The sequence below is a fragment of the Mustela nigripes genome, chromosome 13 (genome assembly GCF_022355385.1).
Source record: "Mustela nigripes isolate SB6536 chromosome 13, MUSNIG.SB6536, whole genome shotgun sequence".
Lineage (NCBI taxonomy): Eukaryota > Metazoa > Chordata > Mammalia > Carnivora > Mustelidae > Mustela > Mustela nigripes.
Window position 1 is genome coordinate 141,095,101 of NC_081569.1, and position 20,478 is coordinate 141,115,578.

At 38.3% G+C, this 20,478-nt stretch overlaps 1 long non-coding RNA gene, 11 other non-coding genes and 2 pseudogenes across 29 annotated transcripts in view; all 14 read left to right on the plus strand.

Moving 5' to 3' along the window:
* Nucleotides 1–17,655, plus strand: part of LOC132000265 (uncharacterized) — an 84,850-nt gene extending 67,195 nt beyond the window's left edge. For 8 of the 18 annotated variants that reach the window (XR_009399221.1, XR_009399218.1, XR_009399231.1 and 5 more), the window contains 15 exons: nt 20–92; nt 3,698–3,782; nt 4,697–4,784; nt 5,614–5,740; nt 6,997–7,075; nt 7,977–8,059; nt 8,610–8,685; nt 9,955–10,040; nt 12,134–12,211; nt 12,710–12,798; nt 13,450–13,520; nt 14,441–14,520; nt 15,540–15,625; nt 16,465–16,550; nt 17,465–17,655. This is a non-coding gene — a long non-coding RNA (uncharacterized LOC132000265). Of the gene's footprint in view, nt 1–19; nt 93–3,697; nt 3,783–4,696; nt 4,785–5,613; nt 5,750–6,996; nt 7,076–7,976; nt 8,060–8,609; nt 8,686–9,954; nt 10,041–12,133; nt 12,212–12,709; nt 12,799–13,449; nt 13,521–14,440; nt 14,521–15,539; nt 15,626–16,464; nt 16,551–17,461 lie in introns of all 18 variants that reach the window. The other 10 variants (XR_009399233.1, XR_009399226.1, XR_009399228.1 and 7 more) reach the window with 10 other exon arrangements.
* Nucleotides 2,853–2,927, plus strand: LOC132000530 (small nucleolar RNA SNORD113/SNORD114 family). Its single transcript, XR_009399378.1, has one exon. It is a non-coding gene; the product is annotated as a small nucleolar RNA SNORD113/SNORD114 family (small nucleolar RNA).
* LOC132000481 (small nucleolar RNA SNORD113/SNORD114 family) lies at nt 4,117–4,188 on the plus strand. The gene has a single exon (XR_009399339.1). It is a non-coding gene; the product is annotated as a small nucleolar RNA SNORD113/SNORD114 family (small nucleolar RNA).
* On the plus strand, nt 5,132–5,206 carry LOC132000519 (small nucleolar RNA SNORD113/SNORD114 family). Its single transcript, XR_009399371.1, has one exon. It is a non-coding gene; the product is annotated as a small nucleolar RNA SNORD113/SNORD114 family (small nucleolar RNA).
* Nucleotides 6,222–6,294, plus strand: LOC132000504 (small nucleolar RNA SNORD113/SNORD114 family). The gene has a single exon (XR_009399360.1). It is a non-coding gene; the product is annotated as a small nucleolar RNA SNORD113/SNORD114 family (small nucleolar RNA).
* Nucleotides 7,424–7,495, plus strand: LOC132000482 (small nucleolar RNA SNORD113/SNORD114 family). Its single transcript, XR_009399340.1, has one exon. It is a non-coding gene; the product is annotated as a small nucleolar RNA SNORD113/SNORD114 family (small nucleolar RNA).
* Nucleotides 8,396–8,470, plus strand: LOC132000502 (small nucleolar RNA SNORD113/SNORD114 family). The gene has a single exon (XR_009399358.1). It is a non-coding gene; the product is annotated as a small nucleolar RNA SNORD113/SNORD114 family (small nucleolar RNA).
* LOC132000499 (small nucleolar RNA SNORD113/SNORD114 family) lies at nt 10,351–10,418 on the plus strand (annotated as a pseudogene).
* LOC132000517 (small nucleolar RNA SNORD113/SNORD114 family) lies at nt 11,661–11,732 on the plus strand. The gene has a single exon (XR_009399369.1). It is a non-coding gene; the product is annotated as a small nucleolar RNA SNORD113/SNORD114 family (small nucleolar RNA).
* Nucleotides 13,855–13,926, plus strand: LOC132000492 (small nucleolar RNA SNORD113/SNORD114 family). The gene has a single exon (XR_009399350.1). It is a non-coding gene; the product is annotated as a small nucleolar RNA SNORD113/SNORD114 family (small nucleolar RNA).
* LOC132000497 (small nucleolar RNA SNORD113/SNORD114 family) lies at nt 14,966–15,037 on the plus strand. The gene has a single exon (XR_009399355.1). It is a non-coding gene; the product is annotated as a small nucleolar RNA SNORD113/SNORD114 family (small nucleolar RNA).
* Nucleotides 15,955–16,029, plus strand: LOC132000495 (small nucleolar RNA SNORD113/SNORD114 family). Its single transcript, XR_009399353.1, has one exon. It is a non-coding gene; the product is annotated as a small nucleolar RNA SNORD113/SNORD114 family (small nucleolar RNA).
* A 204-nt stretch (nt 17,656–17,859) lies between the features above and the next one.
* LOC132000515 (small nucleolar RNA SNORD113/SNORD114 family) lies at nt 17,860–17,934 on the plus strand. The gene has a single exon (XR_009399367.1). It is a non-coding gene; the product is annotated as a small nucleolar RNA SNORD113/SNORD114 family (small nucleolar RNA).
* Nucleotides 17,935–18,836: 902 nt separating this feature from the next.
* Nucleotides 18,837–18,906, plus strand: LOC132000527 (small nucleolar RNA SNORD113/SNORD114 family; annotated as a pseudogene).
* Nucleotides 18,907–20,478: the final 1,572 nt, after the last annotated feature.

Genomic DNA, 20,478 nt, shown 5'->3' on the forward strand with positions numbered 1-20,478 from the left:
TCCGCTCGCTACTCCTCAGCACCGGCGCGCTGGAGCTCCTGAACGCATCCGCACGTGTCGCGCTTCTGCGTCGTGGGAGCGTGGCGAGCAGTGTGAGTACTGGTCGGTGTTCTCGTCTTGGATGGAACGTTCTGGTCTGTTTGATTTAATTACTCTGTTCTCAAAAAGTGTTTGATTCAATCAAGAAGCCCAAACATACCAAATCAAGTATCGTTGTTGTGAACCAATCCGATGTTCACCCTTACGCGAAACCCTGAGGGCAGTTAATGAAAGAGTTTATCCTCAGTGGAAATGATTGCATGGATGGATCGTAGGGATATTCAAGGATCCTACTTGTGATTTTTTTTTTTTTTTTGGTGACTTATGTTTATTTCTGTAATAGGCAGTTAATTACAATAAACAGACACAGATGACAGTAGAAAAAAAGAGCCAGTCCCAGACCAGCGATGGCAGCTGAGGTACGGAGTCGCGTGTGTCTGGAACTCTGAGGACCAGCACAAAACCAATCCGTTCCATGGTGCTGACATGGTCCTATACAGATATGAGGATACACGCGGGTCTTCTTTTTTTGGTCTTGGTTTTTATTCACTTTCATTCTACAAATATAATCGGATCAGTGAAAATAGCAATAAACATATTACAAATAAAGAGGAGGGGAGTAAATCATTGTCCACTTATAAAAATATGTGGGCAAGGCGAAGTACAATTAATATGTAGTGCAAACCCTGACAATTAGTGAAAATAAACGACAGACGCCTGTTGCCCCTTTTACTGAGTATGACACAGGCTGTAAGGTGTAGCCATCAGTGTTCATATTCTTTGTCATTGGCCATATTAACGTGATTTCGTCCCTTAAGAGAAAATAAAATAGGTATGATCAGAACTTACTCTAATTGCCTACACGACTGAAAAAATACAGATGGAATTATGGGCCAATGGAGAGAGTGTCTCCGTCCTTTTGTTGTTGCTGCTGTTCTGGCCTCTGCCCTCCACAGAAAGGAAGTATTCCAGTTAATTTAAAATCTTAAATGGTCAGGAGCTCTGTGTGTTAGGAAGAGGGAGGCCAGTGTGAGTAATAACCAGTGTTCTTCTTGGCTAGAGTACTGTCATACTTTTAGGTATGTTTGTATGTATTTTAAGTTCAGTTAGCCACTCATAGTACATCATTAGTTTTTGGTAAAATGTTGAATGATTCATTAGTTGGAGTACAACACAGTGCTGTCGTTTCAAAAAACATTTTTACTGTGTTATTAAAAATTTATATCCCCATACAAAAATGACTGAAATCTCGCCATTTGGAATGACATTAATGGAGGTAGAGAGTATTATGCTAGAAGTCGGTAGTATGAGAAAGACAGATACCATACGATTTTATTCATGTGCAGTTTAAGAAATGAAACGAACACAGGGGAAAGAGACAGAGAAGGGCAAACCGAGAAACCGACTCCTAACTTCCGGGAACAAACTGATGGTTGCTAAGGGGAAGCGGGGGGCGGGGGGATGGTTGAGCAGCGAGCGATGGGCCTTAAAGAGGTCACTCACGATGAGCGCTGGGTGTTGTATGCGAGTGTTGAGTCACTGCATTGTGCACCTGGAACTAACACAACCTTGCATGTTCACTAGCTGGAGTTGAAATAAAAACTTTAAAAAAAGTATTAAATATAACGAAAGAAGGTGAGCTATGCCAGCGTTAAATACAAGGTTAATGTAGAGCAGCGCTGATGAACGCATCCGGGAAATACTAAGCTGAGTTAATGAAAGGAATTTGGTCTCCGTGGAAATAGATTGTGTATATGGAGGTTAGAGCTACTAAAGAATCATACTCTTTTTTGTGTGTCTGTCTGATTTATGTGTATTTCTTCACTGATGAATTAAATGGTGAACAAATGTAGGTTGTCATGGAGAAAGCAAGCCAGTGCTGGACCACCAGGGATGATGGGTGAGACACGAGTCATGTATGACAGAGACATTTTCTGGAGCTCCGAGGTCCCGCACAAATGGAATCTGGTCCCCTGTGCTTTATGAAGGGAAACTATGGATGGGTATCAGGAGTATATAAAGATTTTGTTCTTAGCCTTTGAGTTCATGAAGCTTTAAAATACTATTATGAAAGTATCAATGGAAGAAAAACATGAATAAATGACTAAATATGGAGAGAATGAAGCTCTGTTCATCAAACAAAATATATACTAAGGAAAAGGCATATGAGTGTAAAGGAATAGATTAAAAAAAGGACCAAGTATATTTTGTATTTGACGAAGGGTGATTTAGACAGTGATAGGTAATAGTTACTGCTCTCAGTCAGGAATCAATTTGGAGTTTATTAATAAAAAAGTAAATAAATACTACCAAAAAGTAATAAATGCCCAGCTGCCTATGCAAACAAGTGATGGAAAATACAGAGACAATAACTCAATTTTTTATCATATTGTCTACTGTATCATATTTTATCATCTCTTCAGAGGGCATGCACTGAGCTGATTTTATCATTCACGGTGATTAAGACTGTTAAGATATCTTTGTGTTAGAAAAGAGATAAAAGCAAGTAATTGTCAAAGACCTTGTTTTCGGTGATTTGTTTAAGAGCATTCACAATATCATTTAAAAGTAGTAAAGTAGTAAATAGAATAAAGATGTTAACTATGATCTGATGAGAAATACGATATGAAATATTAACGTTGATTCACTGATAATGTACAGTATGGGGATTGACTAGTGAAAGACGCAATCTGTGTGGCGCACGATTCTACAGATAGAAGTAGGCGTATTTAAGGTTTTTTTGGTGATTTTTGCAAATCACGCATTGATTTTTATTGCCAATGAATTAGGATGAAGAAAAGGAGACTCAAATCTAGATCGATGGTGAAAACTGGTGGCGTAGGAATCCTCCGTGGTTGCGTGTTACACGCCTGTAACTCTGAGTCCATGTAAAGCAAAATCTAGCTTGTTTTCTGTTGTAAGTGACCCCATGGGTCAATGTAGAAATATACAAAGTTCATATTCTTTTAAAAAAATTTTTAAATTTTTTAATTAACATATATTATTAGCCCCAGGGGTACAGGTCTGTGAATCATCAGGTTTACACACTTCACAGCACTCACCATAGCACATGCCCTCCCCAATGTCCATAACCCCACCCCCCTCTCCCTGAACCCCCCTCCTGGCAACCCTCCGTTTGTTTTGTGAGATTAAGAGTCTCTTACGATTTATCTCCCTCCCGATCCCATCTTGTTTCATTCGTTCCTTTCCTATACCCCCAAACCCCCCACTCTGCCTCTCAACTTCCTCATATCAGGGAGATCATATGATAATTGTCTACAAAGCTCATACTCCTATGTTGGGTTCATAGCCTTAGATTTCTGGTTATGAAGGAATCAGTAATCAAAGCATTGAAAACAACAACAAAAAAACCCAACAGATAAATAGGGTGAAGCATTGTCCAGCTTGGAATATATGTGGTGACATATAAGAAGTGAGGAAGAATGCTCGTTTGCTTAAGAATTCTATAAGCACTGATAAGGAAGAACCCTTATCATTGCTATTGATCAGCCTCAAGTTTAAGCTTTCCTTTAGGTAAGAGAAAACACATTATGAAAGATGAATGCCTGCCTAAATAAATGCAAGAAATGTAGGAAGAAGGACCCATGGAGACAGGATCTGAAATTTCCTCTTGTTTGTGCTCCTCTGTACTCCTCAGAAAGGACCTGGCTAGCAGATGTCAGGATTCTTCCTTGGTCACGAGATCTCGGGTTGCATTCATGTGTCAGGAACACGGAGACCATGTGAGTCGTAGTCGAAGGTTTGGTCTTAGTTTCCGTTCTTTGCTCAGCAGGATTCAGTGCATCATTGAAAACCGTGGCGTAGAATCAGTAAATCCAGTTAGCCCACTAAGCAACATGGGCTTGATACAAAGCGTTGTATTGATTAATGCATATAATACGAATTGAGAATAATTAATGAACGTGATAGAGACGTGAGAATGGTTCTAAATAGATACATGGAATTGCTAAGCTCCATGTAGTTTCTGGGAGTAATCATTGTTAAAATTATAATTACTGAATTAGGAATTGATCAGTAAATAATGGAGACATGAAAGGTGACTGAGAGGGACGATACTGGATCGATGATGACCGCTGGTGGCGTATGAGTCGTGTACGATGAATACGTGTCTGGAACTCTGAGGTCCAACACAGATGGACTCTGCTCCGTTGTCCCTGTTTGATGTGGTCTAGAGGCAGAGTCAGGAATATTTAAAGACTGTGATTTTGTCATTATATTCATGAATTTCCTTCCTATTTTTATAATCGGATGAGTGAGATTATTAATACACAGATGTCAACAAATTTAAATGAAGAGAAGGGCAAGCCTTGTCTAACTATGAAAATAGGTGGTTAGGCGACAGTTACTATAATATAATAATACATTAATTATATCGAAAAGACTGATATCCATTAGGAAAGAGATGGTATTAAGGGTGTTGTGTCTTTGGCTGAGGTTGGTGGTATGTACCGTGTTAAGAACAGCGTCCTTTTGGCAGGGGCAAGACGGATATTGTTTGTTTACTTAATAGGAAAGAGATACACATTATCTCAAGTCGCCACTTGCCTAAATGACGGACTGAGTGAAAGTTGGGATACAGGGACAAAGGAACCTAAGGTCTCCATCTTTATCCCCTGCTCTGTCTTGTACTCCTTAGAATGGTCACTGTCAGCTGATGGAAGCATCTACCCTAGTCGCCGGCTTCGTGGTCAAATCTGTGGGTGATAGCGTGGACTCCAGTGCGAGTAAGAGTCAAAATTCTTTTCCTGGTTTGGTGGTTTTTCAAAAAGGTTTTCATTCCATTATTTAAAAAAGTTGTGAAGTCTAACTACTGATGACTAGCCATGGCCCAATAATTAGAATCAGGTTAATAAGAAACATGTGTTAATTAGTCTATGTAGGAAAAACATTGAGGTCAGTTAATGGATGATATATATTGTTAGTGGGAATTAATTCTGCAGACAAATGTGAGAGATATGGAAGGACTTGTTTTGAGGTTTTGTGACCCCTAGGTATTGTTTTGTTATTCTTAGTGAAATGATGAATTAATCAAAACATGTAGACATGATTTGGAGATCATGAGGGACATGCCTGGGTAAATGATGATGAGTGGTGGCGCAAGGGTCCTGGACGATGAACATCACAGGTCTGGAACTCTGGGTTCCGACACACAAAAAATCTAGTCCTTTCTCCTACTGGAAGTGATCCTCGGGAGAGATGTCTAGACATGCATGTCTAACAGTATTGTTAAAAAAGAGTGACAAAAATATACAAACAAATAATAGATAAACATGAAGAGGGTGAAGCAGTGTTCATTGCTGTAATATATAATAAGTAAAATGATATTAGTGTGCATCAGAATGGAAAAGAAAAGATCCGTGTCTGAGTAAGAATGATGTGGGGAATAAGTCGTAATTACTGGAATCTGTTACAGCGTCGACATTTGATGTATTAAGGGGAAAATTACAATAATTTCATAAATGCCTAAATGACAGCAAGTGAACAGTGGGATATATGAATCAGTGGAGAGAAGAGCTCAAAATTTTTATTATCTTCCTGCTTGTCACTCCTCAGAATAGACACTTGAGCTGTTTTCAGCTTCCGTCGTGATCAAGACTGTTATGTTCCCTGTGAGCACTGAAAGAGATGGAGGCGAATACTGGTCAAAATGGTCGTCTTGGAAAGGGCCACTTGTTTCAGGGTAATCAGGGTATCATTAAAAAGCATTAAATTGATTAAAAAAACAACCGAGGCCTCGTGGCAAATGGGATGAGACCCATCACGTTGACTGATGAGTAATGTAGGAGATGGAGATGATGCACGCCGTCTGGATAATGATTCTGTTAACTGACGTTAGAGATATTCAAGGATCTTATTCTGTGGTTCGTGTGAACCATGTATTATTATTTTTTTTAAAGATTTTATTTATTTATTTGACAGACAGAGATCACAAGTAGGCAGAGAGGCAGGTAGAGAGAGAGGGAGAAGCAGGCTCCCCACTGAGCAGAGAGCCTGATGCGGGGCTCGATCCCAGGACCCTGGGATCATGACCTGAGCCGAAAGCAGAGGCTTTAACCCACTGAGCCACCCAGGTGCCCCCCATGTATTATTTTTATAATTGCCAAGGAACTGATGATTTCACAGATACAAAAGTAGAAATGAACTAAGAAGAGACTCAGTCCTGGACCAGTGATGAGGACGGTGGCATAGGAGTCATGGACGATGAAACTATGTGTCTGAAACTCTGAGGTCCAACACAACGTAATTTGGTCTGTTCCTTCTCTTGAAATCGATTCTACAGAGCGCTGTCAAGTACGAGGTCACATTCTTGTTTTGTTTCATAGATACAGACGTTATTATTAATGGATCAATGGTAGAACCATCATGCAAATACAGATAAACACATAAGGAAGAATAGCGTGAGGTATTGTCCAAATACAAACCCCAGGTATCAAGGCAGAATATATTTTTTTAAGATTTTATTTATTTATTTGACATAGAGGGAGAGATCACAAGTAGGCAGAGAGGCAGGCAGAGAGAGAGGGGGGGGGAAGCAGGCTCCCCGCTGAGCAGAGAGCCCGATGCGGGGCTTGATCCCAGGACTCTGGGATCATGACCTGAGCCGAAGGCAGAGGCTTATCCCACTGAGCCACCCAGGCACCCCCACGGCAGAATATATTAATGTGAAAAGCTGGAAAAACTGATTGATGTCCACTAAGAAATAAGTGGACCAAAGGTCATCTCTTTGGCTGTGGGTCTATAGGCGTGCCTAAGTGGGAATCACTTTAATTGTTTCTCAGACCAAAGATCAGATTTTTATAAGATGACCATACGTATGTAAAGAAACAGAAATGAATATCAAATACTGGGTAAATGAAATGCAGCAAGCAAGGAACAGTGTGGATTAGGTTCCAATTTTTTTTTTTTTAATCTTCCACTGTGTTCTGTACTCCTCAGAATGAATGCGCACGAGATGATTCGGTGACTTCCCGGGGCGCGAGGTCTGTTGCTTCTGTATAACAGGACGGAGATTCCTGTGAGTGACAGTTGACGATCTCTTGTCAGTTTAAGGGGATTTTCTAAAGGTTATTCCCTGTTGGTTATAAATTTTAATTGATGATTTATTAGTACTATTTATTAAAACACATAAAATAGAATTAAGGAAGGCAGCTGGATCTCCGTGTTAAATACAGAACGTACGAAGCACATTGGTGAACGCAGGTCTGCCGTCTGAAGACACTGAGGAGAGACACTGATGTGAGGTGAATTCTGTGTACAGATGTGGGACTTGTATGTACCAAGTCTCCTTGGGGTCATCCCACTTAAAAATTAGTAGTGAATTAATGATCTGATCAATTAACAAATAGAAAAAGAGGGACGGTATTGGATCGATGATGACCGCTGGTGGCGTATGAGTCGTGTACGATGAATACGTGTCTGGAACTCTGAGGTCCAACCTGGTCTACTCCATTCCCAGTCTGAAGGCATCCTATAGACTGATACCAGGAGCAAAGGAAAGGTTTGCTGTTGGTCTTGGTGTTGATGCATTTTTATTTTATTCTTACAATTGGATAAATGTGAGAACCTATAAATAAATAAATAAATAAAGATGACTAGAGTAAAGCATTGTCCAATTACAAAAATATATAGTGAGGCAAGGAATACTATGACTCTATTATGGAAACCCGGTAGTTCAGGTAGAAACAAATGCTATTTGACTGTTACCACTTAGGGTTGGGATGATGTAGACAGTGTGAATTACATCATGTCCACATTCTGGCCCAGTGGTATGATCGAAGTCGTTGGTTTTTGTAACAGACCGAAGTACATACACCAGACTAATGATTGCCTAGAGAGCTGTGTGGACGTTGAATCTGGCATAAAGGGAGAGAATGTCTCAACTGTTTTTATCACCTGCTTTGCTTTGTACTTCTTAGAAAGACACTGGACCTGGTTTAAGGATTTCTCCCTTGATCCCGACCTCTGCGTTTGCATCTGTTTTAGGAGACTGGAGACCCGTGTAAGCATAATCGCATTTCTTCTCTTGGTTTGGGTTGTTGGTCTAAGGATATTTACTGTCGTAATCCAGTATTTGAAATATAATCAAAGAGGGTTCTCTTTATCCTACTGACAACTAGGAGATTTTTAGGAAGCAGCGTATTGATTTTCAGGAAGCGTGTAGGAGAAACCGATCCAGGGCAGGGATACAACGATAGAAAGATGGGTCTAGAAGCATATTAGGGATATCAAGGCCTTATTGGGGCTTGTACATAATGGAATCTGAATATTATCACTAGTGAGTTGATAAGTGAGTCAGTAAACAATATTGAAATGAATGAAGAGAACGCCGTCTTTCTGGATCAGGGATGATAACTGCCGGCGTCTGAGTCACGGATGATGAGTGATACGTGTCTGAAACTCTGAGGTCCAGCACAGGAGAGACGGCTTCCTTCTCTTCATGCACTTGCTTTTCTTAATACAATTGAATCATGAAAGAATCAGTAGACAGGAATATGGATCAGTTGAACGTCTTAATCTTTTTATCACTCTTTGTGCTTGGTACTTTTCAGAATAGAAGGTCAAGGTGATTTCTGCCTTCATTTTGGTCCAGGGCACCATGTTCCCTCTTACAGGAAAGAGACTAACGTGAGTAATGATCGACGTTTTTTCCTTGCTTTGGGTCATTGTTTAAGGGCTTTCATGGTCTGATTAAAACATAGTAAATACAAGGAAATATTAATTACAGCTCAGTGATAAATATGATATGAAACATTACGCTGATTGATAATACGTAACATTTATTATTGAAAGCGATATGATCTATTTTGGCAGTGATTCTATAGGAAGAGTTTAGGAATATTCAAGTATTGCCTCAGTTTTTCTGAATAGTGTATTGATTTTATTATGATCAATGGAGGTATGTTTCCATTGATAGAAATGTACAAGTGATAAAGTAACCTCTGTTGGAACCAGTGGCGGTGACTGGTGGGGAGGAGTCAGTGGACAACAGACAGTATGTGTCTGGAACCCGGAGGTGCAATATAATTAGTATTCTATTTTCTCTGTTTATTTGATCCTACAGATAGATGCTAGGAATGTATAAAGATTACATCCTTATTCTGGGTGAATTTATATATTAGTTTATTTACTGACTTATTTTTAGAAAGGAGGGGCAGAAAGGGAGAGAGAGAATGCTAAGAAAGCACCATGCCCAGCATGTTTTCATCAGTGGAACACTTCATTTCAACCTCGTATCTGTCTGACACGGGGCTAGATCCCATGATCCTGAGAACATGACCTGTGCCAAAATCAGAAGTCAGGCACTTAACCGACTGAGCCATGAAAGTACCCCTTGGATGAATACATTTATATTTGTTATTATGGATGGATCAGTGATAGAATCATGAAAGATGGAGGGCTGGGGGTTGTACACAAACAATGAATCTTGGCACACTGCATCAAAAACTAATGAGGTTATTGTATGGTGACAAACATGACACAATAAAAAAAGGGAAGAAAATAATAAAAAATTAGAATATATGTAAAGAAGAATCATTAAAGAAAATATAAATAATAGATTAAGAGGAAAACGTTAGTTATTCCCTAATTCTGAATGTAATGTTGTCATGTCAGTAATAAAATTCGCAGACACTGATGCCCTTCGTGAAATAGTTGTTTCCTGGCTTTTCCTTCTTTTGCTAAGGATTATATAGACATGAATAATTGAGTCAGTTTCATTGTTCTGGGTCAGTGTCAAGTTTGAAGTTTTCCTTTTTGTTAAGAGACAAAGATCTATGTTACGAAAATTTTTAGATTCCTAAAAGACTGAGGAACATCAATGTGGAAGGCAAGTATCAATGGAGATTAAATTTTTATCATTTTTTTCTGTCACTGACTATGGTTTGTACTTCCCAGAATGGACAGATGCGAGCTAACCAAGCATTATTCCAAGGTGGCGAGCTCTACGATAGCTTCGGTGTGACAGAGGCACAGGGTCCCATGTGAGTCATAGTCCAATTTCTTTTCTTTATTTCAGTGATTTTTTCCGGCTCATTTGCCGTATTCAGAAATTCCATATAGAATCACAGAAGGCTAACTGTAGCTCTGTGATAAATATTGAATTTGAGAAAACACTGTATTGATTAATGCGCGTGTGGAAAATTGAGATAATAATGAAGGATAGTGATGTATATTCGGTTTAAGGACATAATAAGACATTTTGTTTTTTGTGAATAATAGGATTTTAAATTATCAGTGAACTAGTGATTCACTCAATCTCCAAAGAATGTAACATAGAAGGAGAGGCAGTATTGGATCGATGATGACCACTGGTGGCGCATGAGTCCTGTACGATGAATACGTGAAACTCTGAGGTCCAACAGGAAATTAATCCAGTCCGTTCTCATTATTATTTGTAACAGACAGATGTCAGGAACATAGCAAGATCTTGATTTTGGTCTTAGTGTACATGCATTTATATGTATCGTTATGTATACATGTATGTAAGTATACATATATGCATACAATGTATTTACATATATGTAAATGTAAATTTACATATAGGTAAATAAGAGGTCCTATAGATAAATAAATAAATAAAATGATGAAGAGAGGGAAGCATTGTCTAATTATGAAAAGATGTGGTTAGGCAATAACTAGGACTCAATTTATTAATTTATTATTAGTGATTAATAATTAATACTATTACTCTACCATGAAAACCCCGATGTGCAGTTAGAAGCACGTTGCGCGTGGCTGTTACCTGTACAGCTGAGGACGGTATAAATAGCATAAGTCCTGCATAGTGCTTGTCGACTGGGTCAGTGGTAATTTGAAGTTTGTTTTCTATTTATTTATTTATTTATTTATTTATTTGACAGAGAGAAATCACAAGTAGATGGAGAGGCAGGCAGAGAGAGAGAGGGAAGCAGGCTCCCTGCCGAGCAGAGAGCCCGATGCAGGACTCGATCCCAGGACCCTGAGATCATGACCTGAGTCGAAGGCAGTGGCTTAACCCACTGAGCCACCCAGGCGCCCTGAAGTTTGTTTTCTTAAGGGAAAACATACATACATCAGATTAGTGATGGCCCAGATCCCAGATGACTGACTGTGTGGGCGGGGAAAGGCGAAGACCAGTGGAAACAGTGTCTCAGCCTGTGTTTTCGTGGGCTCTGCCATACACTCCCGAGGACAGACGCCGCACACCTGAGCTGGGATTCTTCCCTGATCATGAGTTCCAGGCTTGAGTCTTTGTTTTAGGAGATGGAAGACCAATATGAGTAATAACCAAAGTTTTTGTTTTGATTTGGGTGGTGTGTCCAACCCTCTTTACTGCAGTAATAGAAAAGATGAAATCAACTCAGATTCCTGGGTAGTAATGCTCAAATGGCCAGCTGTGTCCTGGTGACAGATACGAGGTTGAAATGAAGTGTTCCACTGATTAAAACATTTATGAAAAACTGATAATAAATATGACAGAGGTATAACATGGGAATGGTTCCAGATATCTATCACGGCAATCAAGGCCCTTTTGAGTTTTTGTGAAATCATACAGTTTTATAATTAGTGAATTAATGACCTAATAAACAATGTAGAAATGAATGAAGAGAAGGCAGTCTTTCTGGGTCTGTGATAGCTGCCGGCGTATGAATCACGGATGATGAACGATGCGTGTCTGGAATTCTGAGGTCCACCACGGAAGAGATAGGGTCTTTCTCTTTGTGCATTTCCATTCTTGATTGTAATTGGATCAATGAAACACCAATGAGAAAATATATTTAAAAAAAGTGAATTGTAGAAGTATTTAAACATATGTGGGGAGCCAGGAAGTACTATTAATATAATTTGAAAATGCTGAAGTCCATAGAGAAATAAATGGTACATGATTGTTCCCTCTTTGGCTTGGATGGTATAGACTGGTCACGTTACTGACAATGTTGATGAACTTCGAAGCGGTTCCTTTTTATAAATGGTAATTAAATGAATATTCTCCAGTAACGATTTCCTGAAGGCCAGACCAAGTGACAGATGTAAAGCAAGGGTAGTGGAAGAACGTCTCATTTTTTTCTCATGTTCTCTGCTTGGTACACTTCAGTAGAGATGCTCCAGCTGATTTCACCTCTACCCTGATCATGGTCGTTATGTTGCCTGCGCCTTAGGAGACTAAAGCAAGGTGAGTAGTAATTAGAGATTTTGTCTTGGTTTGGGTCGTTTGTTTAAGGATATTCACATTATTATTGAAATTTTATAAATATCATCAAAAGGTAGGGCACCTGGGCGGCTCAGTGGGTCAAGCCTCTGCCTTCGGTTCAGGTCATGATCTCAGGGTCCTGGGATCAAGCCCCGCATCAGGCTTTCTGCTCAACAAGAAGCCTGCTTCCCCCTCTCTCTCTGTTTGCCTCTCTGCCTACCTGTGATCTCTCTCTGTATTAAATAAATAATATCTTTAAAAAAATAATCAAAAAGTAAATTATGGCCCAGTGATAAATACTATGTTGATTATTGATACTATGTAACACTTAGATTGATTAATGAGAGAGAGAGATTATCTATGTTAGCAATTATTCTATAGATAGAAGTTAGGAATATCCAATTTGTTGATTCTTTGGTCATTGTTTTTTTTTTTTTTTTTAATTTTTTATTTTTTATAAACATATATTTTTATCCCCAGGGGTACAGGTCTGTGAATCACCAGGTTTACACACTTCACAGCACTCACCAAATCACATACCCTCCCCATCTTTGGTCATTGTTAATCAGGTATTTTACTATAATCATTGAATTAATGATTGAATTGATACAGATGTAGAAATGAGTAAAGGCAAAGTTGATCTTTTATCTGCCTATGAGAATAACTGGTGGCAGGTCAGTTACGGATGATTGATAGTATTTATGTCGATCGCGGAGGTCCCATTCAATACACAGTCCTTTCTGTGAGTTGATCCTATGGAAAGCGCAAAGAGAATGGTTTCACTGGGTCATACATTTATATTTATTATTACAAGTGGATCAAGGGTAGAACCACTGAGGAATACGAATGGTGATAAACATAAACGCGTGAAGCATTGTTCAGCCCCGAAGACCAGTGTATAGGCAAGAAATAACCAGGAAAATTGCAAACCCTGACACCCATTAAGAGCTAAATAGATCAGGACTGTCACTTCTCTAGCCAGTAGTCATTTAGACATCAGAGTCAAGTTTATGGTTCTGGATCAATCTTAAGTCTGAGGATTTTTGTTGCTGTTGTTGTTAAAACAAACAAAAATCAATGTTAATGCAACATTCTTAGATATCTCAATGACCGTGTAAATGAAATGTGGAAAGCAAGAATCAATGGAAATGAACGTTTTATTTTATTTTATTTTTTATCATCGACGGTGCTTTTCATGTCTCAAAATGGACACATTTGAGCTGATGTAAGCAATCCTGCCTGGTGGCGAGCTCGGTGGTCGCATCCCTCTGTTAGACGTGCAGAGAACAGCGTGAGTAAATCCCGTTTCTGGTCTTGGTTTCCGTGATTTTATTATTCAGGGAATTCATTATATTACTTGAGAGTTCCATTAGAATCACAGAAGGCCAACAGGAGCTCAGTGACAAATACTGAATTGTATGAAACATGATATTGATTAATACCTGAATGAATAACAACATAATTTTAAAGAGATATATTGATGTGAGAATAATTCTATTTAGAGATTAAGAATATCCTGAGTTTTCTTGGGCTTCTGTGAATGACAGGGTTTTCACATTATTACGAGCGATTCAATGAATAACTCGACAGAAACATAGAGTTGCGTGAAGGGAAACGGACAACACTGGATCGATGATGACCGCTGGTGGCGTATGAGTCGGATACGATGAATACGTGTCTGGAACTCTGAGGTCCAGCAGAAATGGAGTCTGGTTTATTGTCATGTTTGAGGTGACTCTGTAGACAGACACCAAGCACATACAAGGATCTTGGTTATAGGTCCTTGTCCATTAAAAAATTTTTTAATTTTAAAAAATGAAAATTCTTTTAATTTTTATAATTAGATCAATGAAACAATCAATCAACAAGCATGTGAATAAATAAAGATTAAAGCAGCGAAATCTTGTCCAATTATAAAAATAGGTGGTTAGGTAGGGAATAGTGTTAGTGCGTATTTAAAATGCTGATGTCTACAAGGGAGCATATGGTACAGGACTTGCTCTTTGAGGATGATGCAGTTATGGATAAGTAATAACCAATGTTCAGATTCTTTATCAGCTAGATTGATAGCGTTCCTTTACTTACGAGAAAAAAATATACGGTGTTGTAATTCATTACTTAATAAGGGAGTAAATTAAAGATCGGATGCCAGTGCCCGCGAACACCATACCTCAGTCCTTTTTTTATCTTGCCCCACTGTGTGCTCTTCAGAACGGACACACCTGAGCAGACGTAACGTCTTCCATGATCCTGAGTTCTGTGCTTGCCTCTGTAGAAGGATGGGGATTAATGTAAGTAACAGTGATATGATTTTCTTGGTTTAAGGTTTTAGGTCATTCACTGTATTATTAAAAACCTACAGCGTATAATGAAAAGAGGCACTGCATTTCCCTGATAAATGCGGGCTATGTAGACTATTATACTAGTTAACCCGTGCATGATTAATGTGGAAAGCAACACTCAATGGAAATCAACGTTTAATTCTATGTTTTATCACAGACTGTGCTACCCATGTCTCAAAGCAGATACATGGGAGCTGATGTAAGCAATATTAATTAAAGGATCATTCATTAAATTAATTCAAGAGATACATTGATGTGAGGATGATCTAGGTAGAAGTAGGGACATTTGAGTTCTTCCTCAGTTTTTATGAATTACAGCATTTAAAATTATTAGTGCATTAATGATTTCCTCAGTAAACAATTAGAAATGAATAACGAAAAAGAGGGATAATATTGGATTGATGATGACCACTGATGGCATATAAGTCATATGTGATGAATACGTGTCTTGAACTCTGAGGTCCAACAGAAGAGAAATCTTGTGCATTCCCATTGTTTGAAGCGATCCCGTGTGGACAGATGTCCAGAATACACAAGGATCTTGTTTTGCTATTATTGTTCCTGCATTTTCTTTCAATTTTTATAATTGGGTTAGTTAAATAATCAATAGACATAAATAAAGGGGAATGTAATGAAGCATTGTCCAATTATGTGATTATGCAAGAAATACGTGATTATGCAAGAAATACTATGAACATTCTTTGGAAACTCTGAGGTTTAATTAGAAGTGAGAGCTACATGACCGTTAGATGTATGGCTAAGGATGCTGTGGAGAGTGTAAGTCGTAGACAATGTTCAGATTCTGGGTCATTGGTAAAGCAAAGTTATTCATTTTCTCAAGAGAATAAAATATTTACACCAAATTAAGAGTTGACCAACAGTGGATTTAATGAAAGGTTAAAAGCGCGGACCAATAGAATGGAATGTCTTGACTGTTTCTGTGATATGCTCTGCTTTACACTCTGCAGGATGGACAGATTACACCTGCATGAGGATTCTCCCTGATCAAGGGCCCTCAGGTTGTATTTTTGTACTGGGGCGACAGGAGACGGATGTGAGTAATGGTCCAAGTTCCTGTCTTGTTTCTGGTATTTTGCTAAGGATAGTCATTGTGTTCATACAAAATATGAATTACAACCAGAGAAGGCCAGCTGGGGCCTAGTAATGAATACAGGATTGAAACGAACCCTTACATTGATCAGTGCATTTATGAAAAGCAGGATAACTGATGAGAGAGAAGAGTGATACGTGAATGATTCCAGATTCATATTATAGATAAACGTTCCTTCTTCAGGTTTTGTGAATCATATAGTTTTAAATAGCAATTAGTGAATTACTGATTAACGAAGAATGTAGAAATGAATGAGAAGAAAGCGGTCTTTCTGGATCAGTGATGATAACTGCCAGCGTATGAATCACGGATGATGAGTGATACGTGTCTGGAACTCTGAGGTCCAACACAGAAGAGAGGCGGTCTTTCTCCCCTTGCATTTCCATTCTCGATTATAATCAGATCAATGAAATAGCAGTAAGGAAATACGTAAAAAAATACACATTGTAGGAACATTGTCCAATTTTAAAAATATGTGGGGAGGCAAGAAGTATTATTAATATATTTTGAAAACACTGAAGTCCAAAGAGAAGGAAATGGTATATGACTGTCCCCTCGTTGGCTCGGATGAGATAGGACACATTGTAGATGGTTTTTATATCCTGGATCACTGGGAAGTTCAAAGTAGTACATTTTTGTGGAAGACGGTGAAATAAATATTTTTCAGTAATGATTTCCTAAATGCCAGGCTAAATGGAAGAATTAAAGCAGGAATCAGTGGAATAATGTCTCTCTCTCTCTCTTTTTTTTTTTAATCATGTGCTCTGCTCCGTACTCCTCAGAATGGACACACTCCGGCAGACGGTAACATTCGTCCAAGGTCGCCAGCCCTCTGCTTGCATCTACGTTGGAGGAGCGTGGAGACCATGTGAGTAAGACTCAGAGCTTTTATCTTGGTTTATTTAGGGCTATTCAGTGTGTTTATTCCAAGGTATTAAATAAAATCAGAGAAGGCAAAATATAACAGTGTTTACTACTGGATTGATATGTAGCATTATGTTTACTAATCCATAAATGTAACACCAAGGTCAGTTAATGAGAGAGATTGAGTCACTGTAATATTACAGAGACTATATTAATGTATAAACGTATAAAGACGTTAGGAATGCTGAAGGACCATATTCTTATATTTTGATTTATGTGTATTTTTTTATTAATGAATTAATAAATAAATGTTTATGAGAAGGGAAAGAGTGAGTCTTGGACCAAGGATGAAAACTGGTGGTAAATGTCTGGAACTCAGATCTGATCCATAAATACACTAGTCTGTTTCTCCTGTGTTTGGGGATCCTCTATACAGATGTCAGTAATAAAGAAGGATTTCATTGTTGATGTTCGTAAGTAATTTATGGAGCTTAGTAATTTATGAATTTTAGTAATTGATTTATGAAAGTATTAGTAATTAGTAATTAATGTATGAAACGATTAATGATAGGATAAATGAACACATGTATAAATGAATAAAGGTGAGGAGACTGAAGTTCTGTTTTTGGTAAATACAGAACAAGGTAAAAGATTATCAACATACATTGGATAGAAAGGACCGGGTGTGCTACATCTTTGACCGGGGTTGAGTAAAGTCACGAAATGCTGTAGTCAGTTGTTGTTGGAACTGTTGATGTGGTTCCAAGTTTGAAGTTTACTTGTAAGGCAAGAATAAATATATCCATTAAGTTAATAAGTGCTCACGTGATTATGTAACTGAGTGGTGGGATGGACGGGTCAGTGGAGAGAAAGCCTCAATTTTTTTCATCCCCTTCTGTTTTGTCCTCTTCAAAGCAGGGGCTCCAGCTGATTCCGTCTTCCATTGGGAAGCAGGCTTGTCACGTGACCGATGGAACAAGGAGAGTAATGGTCAAAAATTTTGTTTTTGTTTGGGTCATTTGTGTGTGTTTGTGGTATTATTAGAAAGTAATAAGTATCATGAAAATGTTCACTATGGCTGACGAATAAATATGATATAAACCATTGTATTCATTAATTTCTTACATAACATTGAGTTTGATTAATAAAAGAAATGGAAGCTGTGTTGGCAATGATTCTATATTAGAAGTTAAGGGCATTCAGGCATCTTATTCTTGGGTTTTTGTAAATTATACTCATGTTAATCTTTTCAGTGAATTAATTATTTAATCAAAACAAGTGTAGAAAGGAGTTGAGAGCAAGGGAGCCTCTAATGGACCAGTGATGATGACAGGTGACGGCTGATCCATGGATGATGGGCAGTGCGCATCTGGGTATCTGAGGTCCAACGTGATAACAACTATTCCTTCTGTTCTGTTGGATTCTGTACATGGATGTTAGCGATATACAAAGATCATGTTCTTATTTTGAATTTATATGTTTGAGTTTGTTATTCTTAGTGGATCCGTGATAGAACCACTAAAAATATTGAAATTGAAAATATTTATATTCATTAGGAAATAAGTAGAGAAAGGATGTTACCTTCTTAGCTGAATGTTAATACTGGTAAGAGTCTAGTCTCTCTGAGCCAGTGTCAAGGATGAGGTTGTTCCTTTTATTAAGTGAAAAATAAGTGAGGAAATGAAATATGGAAAGCAGGGATCAGTGGAGATAAGGTCTTAACTTTCTTTTTTCTCACTGACTGTGTTTTGTACTTCTCTGGACAGACACACTGAGGAAGCATTGTGTGAGGCTGGTGAGCTCCATGATTACATCTGTATGTTAGAAGCATGGAGACCCCATGTGAGTAATCGTCAAGTTCTCGTCTTGGTTTCAGCTATGTTTGTTTGTTTGTTGTTTTTTTTTTTAAGGATATTTGGTTTATTTTTAAAAGTGCCATGTAGAGTTAAAGGTAGGCAACTGTAGCCTAGTGATGACTATTGAATTCCTATGAAATGTTATATTATTACGAGCATGAGGTTTAAGGTAATTTTTTCACATTATCTTTTTATTTTTTGTTTTTTTAAATTCACATTATCTTTTTATTTTTTGGTTTTTTAAATTATATCAGAGGTGAAAGTTAAGATAATTAACCAAAAAGATATGTTGATGTGAGAACAATTCTCTATGCAGATTGGGGTATGGTGACTCTTGCATTATTCTGAATAATAAAGTTTTAAATCATTGTTAGTAAATGAGCGAGTGAGTCAGTAAACAGTGCAGAATCAAGGAAGGTAAAGAAGGGCCGTCCGGGGCCGATGATGACCCCCGGTGGCGTCTGAGTCCTCCGCGATGAGTTCTCTCTGAATTCCGAGGGCCAGCACACCAGGAAATGTAGCCTATTCCCATCGTTTGACGGGATCTTATACACAGGAGTCAAGAACAGATGAGGATCTTGTTTTTAGTTGTGTTCATGTGTTTTTATTCTATTAGTATATTTGGATAAGATTTTTTTTAATAAAGATTTTTATTTATTTATTTGGCAGACAGAGATCACAAGTACGCAGGGAGGCAGGCAGAGAGAGAGAGGAGGAAGCAAGCTCCCTGCTGAGCAGAGAGCCCGATGTGGGCCTCGATCTCAGGACCCTGAGATCATGACCCAAGCCGGAGGCAGAGGCTTAACCCACCAAGCCCCCCAGGCGCCCCTGTCCATTTATTTCTTAATGGGTATCACTGCTTTCAATGGCTATTACTGATACAACTTGCTTGGTCACAACCTTTAACAGTGAGACAATGTTCTGCCCTCTAGTTCTTTACATATTTATTTGTATTTGCTTAATAGTTCCATCATTAGTCCATTAATAACAATGAATCTGTGTGCACAAAATCACTATGAGAGTATGATCTTTGTACATTCCAGATATACATTCACTGAAACAATTCCAAAAAAGGGAATAGACTAATTAATTTCCATGTTTGCCATTCAGACATGAGCAGTCACGTTTGGGCCTCATTACAGTCACTAATGTCTACATGTTTTTATTGAATTAATTCATCAATTAACTAACAACAATACAATAAATGCTTGGAGACCACAAAAACTTGAAACAAGAGTCTTAAATATATCCAACATTTGTCTTTAGAATTATTTCCTACTGACAGTATCTTTCATTAATTAACCAAAATGTTGCCTATATAGCTTAATTACTATAATGCTTCTTATTAGCCTCAAATTTACTATCTGGCTATGGTTGTGATCCTTAACTTTATATCACATTATTAATTGTGCAGCTAAAATCTAGTTTTAAAAGACCACCAAACCAAGTAAAGAATTCTGACTGTTCTTGTTTCCTATGCTCTTAATACATAGATGCAACCACAAAGCTCGTGGCTTTGGGGGAATGTCCGAATCAGCCGAGGGGGGTCATTTCAAGGAGCACAAGGCAGAGCCGATGATCAAAAAACTGAGACCTTATGATCATTGGCCCCCACATTCCACCTTTTATCCCGTCCATCGTGAATAAGCAATGAATTGGGATAACATGTATTTTATTTTTCTTAGGAAAATGAACAGTATCAGTCTTGTAGCAGACAGCATGAACACTGATGGTTACTTAGAAAGAATAACACCATCCTACCATGTATTTCCTAATAGACATTTGTTTGCAAAATATATTAACAGTGTTTCTTGTCTAACCACATATTTCTGTAACTGGACAATATTGTGCCCACTTCATACTTACTTATTTATTTATTATTTCATTGATCCAATTAAAAAAATAGAATATATCAGCATAAAAGACCCAAAAGGAGATTATAGATTTATTTACAAAATACTTTTCCATGGGGCACCTGGGTGGCTCAGTGGGTTGAGCCTCTGCCTTCAGCTCAGGTCATGGTCTCAGGGTCCTGGGATCGAGCCCCGCATCGGGCTCTCTGCTCAGCAGGGAGCC